The 13,497-nt window shown below is 49.6% G+C and overlaps 4 non-coding genes across 4 annotated transcripts; all 4 read right to left on the reverse strand.

Moving 5' to 3' along the window:
• Window positions 1-970: 970 nt before the first annotated feature.
• On the reverse strand, window positions 971-1,043 carry trnak-uuu (transfer RNA lysine (anticodon UUU)). The gene has a single exon. It is a non-coding gene; the product is annotated as a tRNA-Lys (tRNA).
• Window positions 1,044-3,532: 2,489 nt separating this feature from the next.
• On the reverse strand, window positions 3,533-3,605 carry trnak-uuu (transfer RNA lysine (anticodon UUU)). Its single transcript has one exon. It is a non-coding gene; the product is annotated as a tRNA-Lys (tRNA).
• A 4,941-nt stretch (window positions 3,606-8,546) lies between these two features.
• On the reverse strand, window positions 8,547-8,619 carry trnak-uuu (transfer RNA lysine (anticodon UUU)). Its single transcript has one exon. It is a non-coding gene; the product is annotated as a tRNA-Lys (tRNA).
• A 2,248-nt stretch (window positions 8,620-10,867) lies between these two features.
• On the reverse strand, window positions 10,868-10,940 carry trnak-uuu (transfer RNA lysine (anticodon UUU)). Its single transcript has one exon. It is a non-coding gene; the product is annotated as a tRNA-Lys (tRNA).
• Window positions 10,941-13,497: the final 2,557 nt, after the last annotated feature.

The following is a 13,497-nucleotide window of genomic DNA, read 5'->3' on the forward strand; positions in this document are numbered from 1 at the left end:
CGAAATCCACAGATTCCCCACCCGCTGGCTGAAGACCTTCCTCCACATCTCATCCCAGGGGATCATTACGAGGTCGCCTGCAGGGAAACTTATCAGACGAGAACGCGGAATTCCTTTTGGACATTGCTGCGGAAGTTGCGGCGTCGGGATCACGCACGGCGCAAGCCATGCTGAGGGAGGCTGTTGGAAGGGTCAACATTCATGTCCGGGGGTGGGGAAGTGTCAGATGAACAGTCTTGTAACAACCAGGTAGAGGCTGCCCTCGAGTCTGGTGGTGCCTTTTCTAACGAATCTGCGAACAGAGGCAGCCTGTCAAGACTGGAAAGGCAGTAGGCGGAACATTCTAGTTAGAGAGAAAGCCCAGTGCCGGCAGAGCAAATAACGTGCAAGAGCCATAACAGGATAGGTTAGGAGATCAGTAGCTCATCCTTAACTACATGAGGTCCGCTTAAGATTTGATAAGAGCTGGACGGAGGCTGTTCTTGACTTTGGCGGTGCGTGTATTGAGGCCTCTGCATCTTCTGCCCGACGGGAAGCGGTGGGGGGGGGGGAAACAGAGAGAAGGTTCATGGTGGGTGGGGTCTTTGCTCCCCCACACCCGGGTGCTGCACTAAAGCAGTTCGAAGTGTAGACAGGCTCCATGGAGTGGAGAGGCTGGTGTCCATGGTGCTGTGCCGACAACTCTCTGCAGTTTCTGCTTTGGGGCGTTACCGATTCATGACGCATCCGGATTGGCTGCCCTCAAGTGACGCGTTGGTGACGTTCTCGAGGATTATTTCGATTAACAAGTGCGCTGTAGGTATACGGACGCTTGTTGGTTCTCCCCGTCTTCCCGTCTCTCTTTCTAGATTAATAATAAGCTGACGCACACATCTCCTTTTAAGAGCACTCCTTCTTACTTTAACTGTAAATATCCATCTTTTTTTTAAAAAAAAATGTTTCGTGCCTACAATGTGGATTTAAATTTTTGCGCCTGAACAGGGACTTGAACCCTGGACCCTCAGATTAAAAGTCTGATGCTCTACCGACTGAGCTATCCAGGCATCGAGTAAACTATTGCCAGGCGCGCCCTCTGCTGTCAGCGTAACCACACTACACCGCTTGTGTGGTTAGTTGGTAAATTGCGCTGCTGTTGTGAGATCATAAGACAGAGGAGCGGAATTAGGCTGTTCGGCCCATCATGGGCGATGTATTTCCCTGTGAATTGCAGTCTCCTGTCTTCCCTCGATAACCGTTCAAGCCCTGATTGAAGAATAGGGAGTTAGATTGAAGAGGGAGTTAGATATGGCCCTTGTGGCTACGGGAATCAGAGGGTATGGAGGGAAGGCTGATGCAGGGTTCTGAGTTGGATGATCAGCCATGATCATAATAAATGGCGGTGCAGATCGAAGGGCCGAATGGCCTACTCCTGCACCTATTTTCTACGTTTCTAATAAGCTATCCCCCTCTGCCTTAAACACGTTCAGCCGGCCCAGGGCATGAATTCTGCAGATTCGCCACGCTTTTTGTGTTGGGTCTCGGCCGAAAGGTCGACTGTACTTTTTTTTTCCACAGATGCTGCTTGGCCTCCTGAGTTCCCCAGTATTTGTGTGCATGTGTGTGTGTGTGTGTGTGTGTGTGTGTGTATGTGTTGCTTGGATTTCCTGCGATTGCAGACCTCCTCGTGCTTTTAATACTTGTCCTTGGTTCTGATTGGAGCAAACCTACTCAATACTCGGAGTATTTGCTCGTCAAAGATGCGGACTTGGCCAAAAAAAAAAAAAACAAAAAAGAAAAAGATAGAGAAATTGTTCCGAATTGACTATCAGCAATTCCCGCCAAATGCTCCTGTAATTTCCTCTTGCGCCAATTTCTCTCTCGCAGGGACAATAAAGGTCTTATCATCGTTGTGAGTTGCTGCGTAATGTTTCAATATTCTTGTCGCCTTTTGTCAATCGGGGACCAGGTCCATTTATGGGGTGCATATAACTGTGGTCGGGAAAGCGCCTGAACAGTGATTTTAACCATGGTTTCAACAGGTGCATTTAATGTCAGAGAAATGTACACAATATACATCCTGAAATTCTTCTACTTCGCAAACATCCACGAAAACAGAGCAGTGCCCTGAAGAACGAACGGCAGTTCAATGTTAGAACCCTAAAACACCCCCCAGCTCCCCCCTTCCTACACACAGGAGCAGCGAAGGGACCACCCCTCCTCCATCATCGGCGCTCCCCACCGAGCACTCGAGCGTGCATCAAAGTATCAATGAAGACACAGACTTGCAGTACCCCAAAGACTACTCCTTCACCTGGTATTCGACATACCACACGCTCTCTCTCGCTCCCTAATAAGGGGGAAAGAGGTGTCCCCGTTTCACAGTGCGAGGGGAGACATAACAAACAACTCGCAGATTTATGGTGTTAAAAATCTGTTGTGTCGCTCTTTCCGAGCTCTGTGCCCAAAGACTGCGGGTCTCTGGGCACACAGCCTGCAGCCAGCTGGCTGCCTTCTATCTTCCGTCTCCCACGGCGCATCAGGCGGCGGCACCGACCTCAAGTCCGCCCGCCTCCAAAGCCACGAAAATCCGGCACCCTGAAGGCGCAGTAGTCTGCCAGGACGCGTCCTTGGGCTATGGAAAAGCGGCTGGTGGTGAGGCCCCGAGATCGGGTCCCATTTCCGCAAACAGCCGAATTCAGCATGTAACTCCAGGTCAGGCTCTTTAAAAGAACCTTGAAAGATAGAAATAGAGCTGTTTCCGAAGATGTAAGCAAAGGAGTCGCCGTTCGTCCTCCGCCCAAAATGGAACCTCTGATTATAAGTCTGATGCTCTACCGACTGGGCTATCCAGGACCTCTCCGGGTCGTATTCCAGTGGCTGAGAAAACGCAGTGCAAATCGACAAATAATGTGTGGGGTCTTGGCGCGGTAGATTGAGAGATCTAGAATCAATTTTTTGTTATTGTACAAGAGGTCCGTTCACGATCTTGATAATATCTGAGTGGAAGCTGCCCTTGAGCCTGGCGGAAGTCTGCATCTTCTGTCCGGTGGGAAGGTGAGAAGAGAGAATGTCCAGCGTGGGTTGGGTATTTGATTTTCCTGACTCCTTGACTGAGGCGGTGATAAGTGCGGACAGGTTCCATGGAGGGGACGCTGGTTTTCGCGGGATTCCCGGAGCTGTGTCGATAACTGTCTGCAATTTTTTTTTCTGTCGCCTGTCTGCGTTACTAAGTCAGGACGCCCTGCGCCGTGGCTGCGGGTAATGGCGTGGCAATGAAAATTGGTGCTGTTATCGACCAGATTTTCTATTGAAGGAGCGCTGTAGTTCTATGAAATCTGAAAAATGCGTACAAAATGCTGGAGGAACTCAGCAGGCCAGGCAGCAAATATGGAAAAGAGTAAACAGGCCTAGACCGTTCATTATGAACACTTGCCGCTTCTCCCTGGCCGTCTGTCTTGCTTTCTCGATCAGCTCCTTTGAAATGACTCCTTCTTACTTTAAATGTATCGGTTTTATTTATGTTACGTGCTGGAAATGTGGGTTTAAAATTTAGCGCCTGAACAGGGACTTGAACCCTGGACCCTCAGATTAAAAGTCTGATGCTCTACCGACTGAGCTATCCAGGCTTCCAGCAAACTGCTGACTGACCTCTACCGTCGGCGTAACACCGCTGCAACGCTTGCATTCTTTCGTGCGGTTACATCGATCGATAGATGATCGATACTTTATTGATCCCAAAGGAAATTACAGTGTCACAGTAGCCTTACAAGTGCACAGATGTACAAATATTAGAAGAGAAGTAGAAATAAGAAAACGTAAGTGACCTCAAACAGGCTAACAGGAGGTGTCATCCCTTCCCCGGCCGTAGGTTGACTCATTATGGAGCCAAAAGGCCTAGGGGAGGAATGACGTCATATAGCGCTCTTTGGAGCGGCGCAGTTGTCTCAGTCCAAAAGACTAAATTTGGTTAGTGAGTAAATCGGGCTATTATTACAAGAGCGTAAGACCATAAGAGATAGCAGAAGAAGTAGGCCATTCAGCCCAACAAGTCTGCACCGCCATTCTATCACGGCTGCTGTATTCTGCCCTAAAGCGCAATCCCCTGCCTTTCCCCCCGTAACCTTTGACGCCCTGACTAGTCTAATCAAGGACCAATCAACCTCCGCCTTAAATGCACCCAGTGTCTTGGCCCCCACAGCCGCTGGTGGCAACGAATTCCGCGGATTGAAGAAATTGTGACCGGTACAGTGAGAGTGTTGTAAGGCTTAGAACACGCTGCTGTACTTCGGCCTATCATGTGCTGCCTCACCAATTAAGGTTGCATTCAAATGCCCCTCCAAAACAATCCCTTCCACTCTTACAATGACCATACCTTTCCAATGACCGTATCCTGCCCTTGCGCAGGACTATCTATAAGCCTCCTGTATACCTCCATATATCTGCCTCCGACAGCACCTCTGACAGCAAATTCCAGGGACCCAGCACTCAGAATGTGAAAAAAATGCTGTTCCGCGCATCTCCTTAGAACCTCCATCCTCTCACCTTCTTCTTCTTCATGTGCCTTGCGCATTACACGCTTGGGCATTCATGGCTTTCACATCGAACAATCCCTCGCAGTCAGTGATCTCGCACACTTAGATCTGTTAGTTCTTTCACAGTGTCCATATATTTTCTTCTTTGCCTTCCTCTTCCGCGTTTCCCAGCCATCCAGCCTTGTAATGTCAGGCATTCTCATTCTCCTTTTCTGATGACATGGCCCAGGAATTTAAGTTTCCTCTCATTTAATGTTCTCACTAAAGATCTTTTTGTATGGGCACGTTGGAGTACTGTCTCATTAGATACCCTATCTCTATATGATATTTTCAGCATTCTTCTAAGAAACCACATTTCTGTTGCTTCCAGGTTTCTTTGGGGTTCTGGTGTTACAGTCCATATTTCGGAAGATTGACCAGATGTAACATTTTAGTAGCCTAAGCCTCTCACCTTAAATCCACGATATTATATACTTGAAACATGGATGGAAAATATATCGTCTACACCTATTCTTTCTGTGCCTATAAGAGGAATAGAGATTGAACAGCCAGCGCCACTTCCCCAGGGCACCACTGCTCAATACAAGAGGACATGGCTTTAAGGTAAGGGGTGGGAAGTTCAAGGGGGATATTAGAGGAAGATTCTTTACTCAGAGAGTGGTTGGTGCGTGGAATGCACTGCCTGAGTCAGTGGTGGAGGCAGATACACTAGTGAAGTTTAAGAGACTACTAGACAGGTATATGGAGGAATTTAAGGTGGGGGCTTATATGGGAGGCAGGGTTTGAGGGTCGGCCGAAGGGTCTGTACTGTGCTGTACTGTTCTATCTTAATTTTATGTATCTCTACCTGGTTTCCTGTCAGTGTCCGACCTTCCAGATAAACCGGTAAAGGCACGCCTGGAAATGCTTTCTCTCCCGATCTTGTCAGCCCGCACAGTCACTTTCAGGGGGCCTGCAGACCTCGACCCCCGAGATCCCCCCAGGCTCTTGCCACTAACTGACTGCATCTACATTTGGTGTCCTGAAGTGTAACATTGCGCATTTGGCAGCGTTAAACTCCACCGTAGAGAGAGAGAGAGAAAAAAAACAACACCCACACCTCCAGCTTTCAGAGACTCCCGGCAGTGCAGCGCCGGGAATGAACGAGCCGAGGTGCGACGCTACCACGGCGCCCACGCGACGCACAGCGCCGCCAGCCTTCCTGTCATCTGCAAAACCGCTCGGTATCCCATCTACTTTTCCGCCCAATATCTTATAAACAGCAGAGGCCCCGGCTCGACCGACGGCGCAGAGCACCACTGGTTACAGCCCTCGGCCCAGCCAAACTTAAGAAATCTTGTTAGGGTTGTGCTACGCGGTGTGTCCCTTGTCACAAATCGGTACCATGAAATTACAAACAGTACACAATATGCGATTAAACGGTTGAACTCTATAATTCTTAATTTGACCAATATGATTAGCAAAGAAACAAAAAAAAAAGAAGAAAAAGGGCCAATTCTTGTGAAATCGTCAAATGCGCAAATTGGAGCTCACTGATAAGGCCGTTCGTTCACCATCGGCCTCCTCCGTTCGTCGCTGACCTTCAGACCCTCGCTGCAAGTCCACTCCGTCCGGCGGTCTACCAACTCTCTCCATTCGCGTCTTCTCTCCTCATCTCTCCCCGGCAAAAGACCGCAAAGCCCTGCGCCCAGGCCCACAAGAAAGAGCAACATCCCTCTTATAGGATCGCCCCACATTCCAAAGGCTCGTCATCTCTAGTCATAACTCAAACATTGCTTCTTCAGAGAAACCATTACATTCGCAGTGGAACCTTACAGTGCGTTACACTCTCCCACCCCCACCCCCCACCAAATTTAGTCATATGTCCTCATGACGTTCAGATAATTCCCCAACCTTTCCTGCAAAACGCAAAGTCCAATCCAGTTGTGTAAAAAGGGCCTGAAGGATTATTGGGGACCCAAGTCACCCCAACCACAAACTGTTCCAGCTGCTACCGTCCGGGAATCGGTACCGCAGCATAAAAGCCGGGACCAACAGGCTCCGGGACAGCTTCTTCCACCAGGCCATCAGGCTGATGAACCCACGCTGATTTGAGTGTATTCCTATGTTACATTGACTGTTCTATTTATTATAAACTATTATAAATTACTATGATTGCACATTGCACATTTAGACAGACACATAATGTAAAGATTTTTTTTTTCAATTCGAACAACACCCGCCCAAACTTTATCCGCTACCTCTGTCACCACCTTGAAAATCTGAACGGTTTGTAAGACATGGCTTAGCCGGACAGACACCGTGTTGCCGCTCCCTAATTAGGCCAACGCTGCCCAAGCGCTCATGGATCTTATCTCCAAGAATGGTCAGGGTGGGTGGGGTCTTTGATTATTTTTGCTGCTTTCCTAAGTCAGTGGGAATTGTAGACAGGCTCCCTGGAAGGGAGGCTGATTTTCCAGATGCGCTGAGCTGCGTCGATATCTCTGTAAAATGTTTGCTACCTTCTATGTCGTAATAACTCATGATGCATCCGGATTGGCTGCTTTCAGTTGCGCGTCTGTAACAATTGGTGACGTTGCTCGATTGAAAGAACGCTCCAGGTTCGTCACCTTCTGCCGCTTCTCTCTGTCCGGAGGGGAGGGCGTTGGCGGCGGACCCAAATGCAAGACACAGACACTGAAGAACGAGGAATAGGACTTAACTAGAGAGCTGGGACAAGAACACAGCCTTGGGCTAGGATATTGGCTAGACAAGCGGGACCAGGACAAGGAATTGGGAACTAGGAGCCTGGGCTTGGACTCCGAGCCAGAGACTGGACAAGGACCCAGAACCTGGGTCTTGACTCGGGCTTGGACCATGGAATCAGGCGAGGACATGACGTGGCTGCAGGTTTGGACATGGGTTGGGTACTTCATGGTTTGGATTCTTCATGGCTTGGGTTCTTCATGGCTAGCACCTGACGAGGCTTCGGTTCTGACTCCGAGCCAGAGACTGGACAAGGACCCAGAACCAGGGTCTTGGCTCGGGCTCGGACTCCGGATCTAGACGAAGACATGACGTGGTCTTGGGAGACAGGACTAGGCGAGGCTATAGGACAGAACGAGAGACTCCTGGGCGAGACGAGGGAACTGCAGCACAGGACGAGGCATATGTATAGGACGGGAACACGAAGCCTTGACTTGGACAGGACAAGGTTGTAGGATCGTGGCTAGGACTGGACGAGACCCGGAAACCTTGACTTGGTCGACGGTGAGACAGGAACGTGGAGCCTTGATCGAGGGAGAGACAGGGACATGGAACACAGAGCCGAGACCCCTCCTTGGAAATAGGACGTAGGGCCGGGACTCATACACAGAAGAAAGAGCCAGGACCGCTCCTCGGGTACAGGGTGTAGGGCCGGGACTCATTACAGAGAATGCAGAATACGACGAGACGGTTGCCAACACTAGGTAGCGGCAGACGGCCGGACCTACCTAGCGAAGGCGTGGATACAGACAGTTCTCAACACTAGGTAGCGGCACACGGCCAGACATACCTAGTGAAGGCGTGGGCACAGAGACAGTTCAAAACAACGATAGACAGTTCCGTATCAGGCTCCGGCAATTCAACTAGACAGCCGTGCAGGCGAGGGTTACAGGCGAGGCAAGGCTTCAGACGAGGCAAGGCGAGGCAAGGGTTCAGACGCAGGTTGCAGGGGCAGGGCAAGACTTCAGGAGGAAGGGGCAGAAAGGGACACAGTCAGGGGGTATGGACAGGAACAATCCAGCAGCCCAAGGCTGAATCCTGAAGCTATTTATGAAGCCAGCCCAAACGAGAATCAGCTGCCTCAACAGAAACTGGGGAAAACCCGAAAAACTGGAACATGGACCGGACCGTGAACCGGAATGCATGACATTGTTTTCATGACACTTCCTTTCTCGACGAAGAGAAGGTGTCATAAACGACTCCTTTCAAATGACTGCGTTTAACTTGTAAATGTAAATGCGCATTGTTAATTTCAGTGCTTCGTGCTGGAAATGTTAATTTAAAATTCAGCGCCCGAACAGGGACTTGAACCCTGGACCCTCAGATTAAAAGTCTGATGCTCTACCGTCTGAGCTATCCGGGCTTATAGTCTCGTGGTTCCGGGCGCGCCCTCTGAAGGCGGATGGACCTTCCTACACCGCTTGTGTACTTTCGTGTGGTTAGTTAATAAAGTGGTGCCGGGCGCGCCCTCTGCTGTCGGCGTAACCCCACTGCACCGCTTGTGGTCTTTCGCGTGATTAGTTTGTAAATGGGTTGTTATTTTGCGAAAATTGGACCATAAGGCATAGGAGCCTTCTGGACAATTCGGCCCATCAAGCCTCTCTGTTATTTCAACATGGCTGATCTATTTTCCTCTGACCCCCACTCTCCTGCCTTCTTCTCCTAACCTTTTCTACCAAGAACCTATCGACTTTCGCATTAACTATCCCCAATGACTCGGCCTTCACAGCCGTCCGTGGCCATGAGAACCACACATTAACCCCCCTCTGGCTAAAGGCATCTCATCCAAGCACACCGCTGTACGCACATCAGTACATCGAGGTCGTCAACAGGGAAAGTATCGGAAGAGAATGCTGGACTCCATTTTGATAATTGTAGTGAAAGCGACCGAAATGGCTCACAGGTTAACGAGGTACATTGTTACGGCAAAAATCCCCATTCCAGCCCGGTCTTCTTGGACCAACGGGGTAAAAGATGGAGAGTCCGATTGTAAAGCGTTGCGCCAGACTGAGTGGGGATAACGGATCTGAGAACAGAGTCAGTCAGGACAGGAGTCAGAATCAGAATCAGGTTAATTATCACCGGCATGTGACGTGAAATTAGTTAACTTAGCAGCAGCGGTTCAATGCAATACGGAATACCGAAGAAGAGGGGGAAATAATGCATATATCAAATACAGTATACGTATAATGAGTAGATTAAAAATCGTGCAAAAATAATATATATTAAAAAAGTGAGGTGGTGTTCATGGGTTCAATGTCCATTTAGGAATCGGATGGCAGAGGGGAAGAAGCTGTTCCTGAATCACTGAGTGTGTGCCTTCAGGCTTCTGTACCTCCTACCTGATGGTAACAGTGAGAAAAAGGGCATGTCCTGGGTGCTGGGGGTCCTTAATAATCGACACCGCCTTTCTGAGACACCGCTCCCTGAAGATGTCCTGGGTACTTTGTAGGCTAGTGCCCAAGATGGAGCTGACTAGATTTACAACCTTCTGCAGCTTCTTTCGGACTGTGCAGTAGTTCCCCCAATACCAGACAGTGACACAGCCTGTCAGAATACTCTCCACGGTACAACTATAGAAGTTTTTGAGTGTATTTGGTGTCATACCAAATCTCTTCAAACTCTTAATTAAGTATGGTCGCTGTCTTACCTTCTTTATAACTGCATCGATATGTTGGGACCAGGTTCGATCCTCAGAAATCTTGACACCCAGGAACTTGAAGCTGCTCACTCTCTCCACTTCTGATCCCTCTGTGAGGATTGGTATGTGTTCCTTCGTCTTACCCTTCCTGAAGACCACAATCAGCTCTTTCGTCTTACCGACGCTGAGTGCCAGGTTGCTGCAGGGAGAGGGATCGAGTGGTACACGGCCGGCGTAAGGGGGTAGGGGTCGGCCTCTGGTCCGCGCTCTAGGGGGCCACAACTCGACAGAGTTTGGCGCAGCTCAGTTATTTGGAGCCCGCGAGCTCTCGACCATCGGGCAATTCCTCATGTACGGAGATACGGTGAAAAGCTTGTGTTTACGTGTCACCCCCGCCCCCTCCCCCGAAGATCATTCCATCAAGGCAGCAGTAAAAAAAAGCAATAAGAAAATTTAAAACACAGCCTTATATTTAGAGTTAACTTGTAGTGCCGGTAGAGAAATAATGCGCATGCGGCATGACGGGGTGTACGAAGAGACCAGCAGTTAATCTCTAACTACAGAGGGTCCGTTCAGGATCAGATCAAAGCGAGACAGGAGCTGTCCTTCAGTCTTCTGGGAGGCGCTGTTAGGCTCCCATGTCTTCTGGCCGTGTGCGAGGGCGGAGAGGAGCGAATGTCCGGGGTGGGTGGCTGCGGGTCTTTGATTCTGCTGGCTGCTTTCCGGATTGGCTGCTTTTCAATGGCGCATCTCTAAAAATTGGGAGACGTTGCCGAGCAGTTTCTTGATGAAGACAACACCGTGGATTTATGAACTCTTGCTGTCTTTCTCTGAGTGTGCGTTTCTCTTTCCCGCTTAAAAAACCGGTTCCACCCATCTCCTTTTGAGGTTACCCCCTCTTAATGTAGATGGAAACATAAACCGTTTTTTTTTAAATGGTTCGTGCTGGAAATATGGATTTAAAATTCAGCGCCCGAACAGGGACTTGAACCCTGGACCCTCAGATTAAAAGTCTGATGCTCTACCGACTGAGCTATCCGGGCTTTCCGTTTTGGTGCTGCCGGGCGGGCCCTCTGATGGTGGGCGGAGCTTCCTACAGCGCTTGCGTACATCAGTGTGGTTAGTTAATAAATTGGATTATTATTGTCATAGTTATCCCGAGAACTTTATCTTGTACGGTCGGCATCCGTCTGTCTCGAAGGAAAATAGGTGACGGTGATCATCGTCCCAAGCCTGGGCAGCAGGTTTGGAGATTCTGAGATGCTCAGCCGTCCAGTTCCACCACCTCCCACCACGACCCCCCCTCCCGGCCTCGCCGGTACAGTCCAAAGGAAAGCTTATGAACTAATACGTTTCGAACCAGCTTGGCTGCAGGAGCTGCCGGAAGGATGTTCAATGACGTCCAGCCGCCTGAGCGGGGCTCCACTCCGGACTTGCTGCCTGGGTTTACTCCCGTAGCCTTCGCCTCTCCCGAGGCTGCCCCACAAGGCGGTGCGGCTAACTACATCGTTCCTCTGGGGAGAGGGGAGGGGGCAAGTTGAAATACAGGCGTACAGACATCCAGACACGGCACATGTAGTTACGATCCAGCACACGCAGTCACGAAATAGTATTAGTACTGGTCCCTGACTGACACGGCCTGACGATTCACAGGTTGACATGAGAGTGTGTCTCTCAGCTGTGCAGTTCAGGGGGTCTGGGGCGGCAGGACACTGAGACGGAGAGTACATGTGTGCTGGGCGGCAGCGGTGTGTTCAGAAGTCTAACAGCCTGGTGGAAGATACTCTTTCCCAGACTGATGGCTCTTCTTCCTCTGCTGCGGCGCTTTCTGCCTGACGGCAGGAGGGCGGCGGTTTTAGGGGAAGGATGGCAATGATTGAACCACTTGTCCGACAGCAGGTCCATGTGGGAAGGTTGGAATCTGACCTTGCGCCTGGTGGTAAATACTTTCAGTATTTGGTGTCCGAATGGAGGGCGGCACGGGGAGCAGAGAGAATGTCCGGTGTGTGTGTGTGTGTGTGTGTGTGTGTGTGTGTGCGCGCCAGAGAGAGAAAGAGTGTGTGAGAGAGAGATAGTGTGTGTGTGAGTGAGAGAGAGAGAGAGATACTGTGTGTGAAAGAGTTTGTGTATGTTATGTATGTGTGTGTGCGAGAGAGAGAATGTGTATGTGTGTGTGTGTGCGCGCGCGCGTGTGTGTGTGTGTGTGTGTGTGTGTTGGTGTGTGTGTGTATCTGTGTGTGTGTGTGTGTGTGTGTGTGTGTGTGTGTGTGTGTGTGTATCTGTGTGTGTGTGTGTGTGTGTGTGTGTGTGTGTGTTGGTGTGTGTATGTATGTGTGTGTGTGTGTGTTGGTATGTGTATCTGTGTATGTGTGTGTATATGTGTGTGTGTGTGTGTGTGTGTGTGTGTGTGTGTGTGTGTGTTAGGTCGCTGTTTCCCGGCGGCAGCGAGAATTGTAGATGGTGTCCACAGGTGGGAGGCTGGTTCTCGCGATAGACGGAGCTGCGGCCACTCTCTCTGGAGTTTCTGGTGGTCTAATCCGTGGTGCTAAGTTGTCTTGCACGCGATAGGCTGCTTTATGTGCTAGAGATGTATAGGTTGGCCATGGGTTTGGGGCAGATTTGAATAGTAAAAAAAATACCTCGCTATATTTATCAAACGTAGCATCAGCATCACAGAGGACCCAACACATTGATGTAATTACGGAGAAGGCTCGCCAGCAGCTCCACTTCGTTGGTAGTTTGAGGGCTTTTGGGTCTGTCAGCGAAGGAACTTTAGAAATTTGTGCAGATGTACAGAGTCAGGTTGCATTACAGCCCCGCGTGGAGGCCTCCAATGCGCAGCATCGAAAGAAGCGGCAGAGGGTCGTAGCCTTAGCCAGCTCCATCACAGGCACAACACTCCCCACCATCAAAATATCTCCAGGCACGGCACCTCGAGAAACCATCATCAATCGTTGAAGTCCCTCCCCATCTCAGACATGCTCTCTTCTCGTTTTTACCATCAAGGAGGAGGTACAGGAGCCCGAAGACACAATGCCCAACGTCTTACAAGCAATTTCCTCCCCTCGGCCATCGGATTTCTGAACGACTATTCACCTTTTTATACTCTACCTATTTTAGTAACACAGCGATATTTTTTAACATCTTACACTGTACTGCAGCCACAAGGCATCACATTTCGTGTTATGTGATGATAAACCTGATTCACTTATCTGTACTTCAGTACTTGTATCAAGGAACCAAATCGGATCTTTAATCTGAGGGTCAATGGTGCAACTCCCGGATGAGGAGATGTCTTTATATCGCATGTTTATACACCATAAACACATTTACAACATTCTCATGTGAATACATTTCAATATTTCTCACGCTACCGACTCTTTTTATCCTTATTTTTAACATGACATCATTTTGCGCTGCGATAGTGTAGTGATTACTCGTGTAGATGTCGTCGTTATTGTTTTGGATAATATAGAAGAAAAATCCTATGTTTACCCCGCCCCTCCTTAAATGTAGGCTCCACCTCCCACCACCCGCCGTGTGAGATTGGCTATGTTTACGTTTCCTGCTCGGAATGCCGTCTTAAATGCAACGCTTGAA

This window comes from Mobula birostris, chromosome 13 (genome assembly GCF_030028105.1).
Source record: "Mobula birostris isolate sMobBir1 chromosome 13, sMobBir1.hap1, whole genome shotgun sequence".
In the NCBI taxonomy this organism is placed as follows: domain Eukaryota; kingdom Metazoa; phylum Chordata; class Chondrichthyes; order Myliobatiformes; family Myliobatidae; genus Mobula; species Mobula birostris.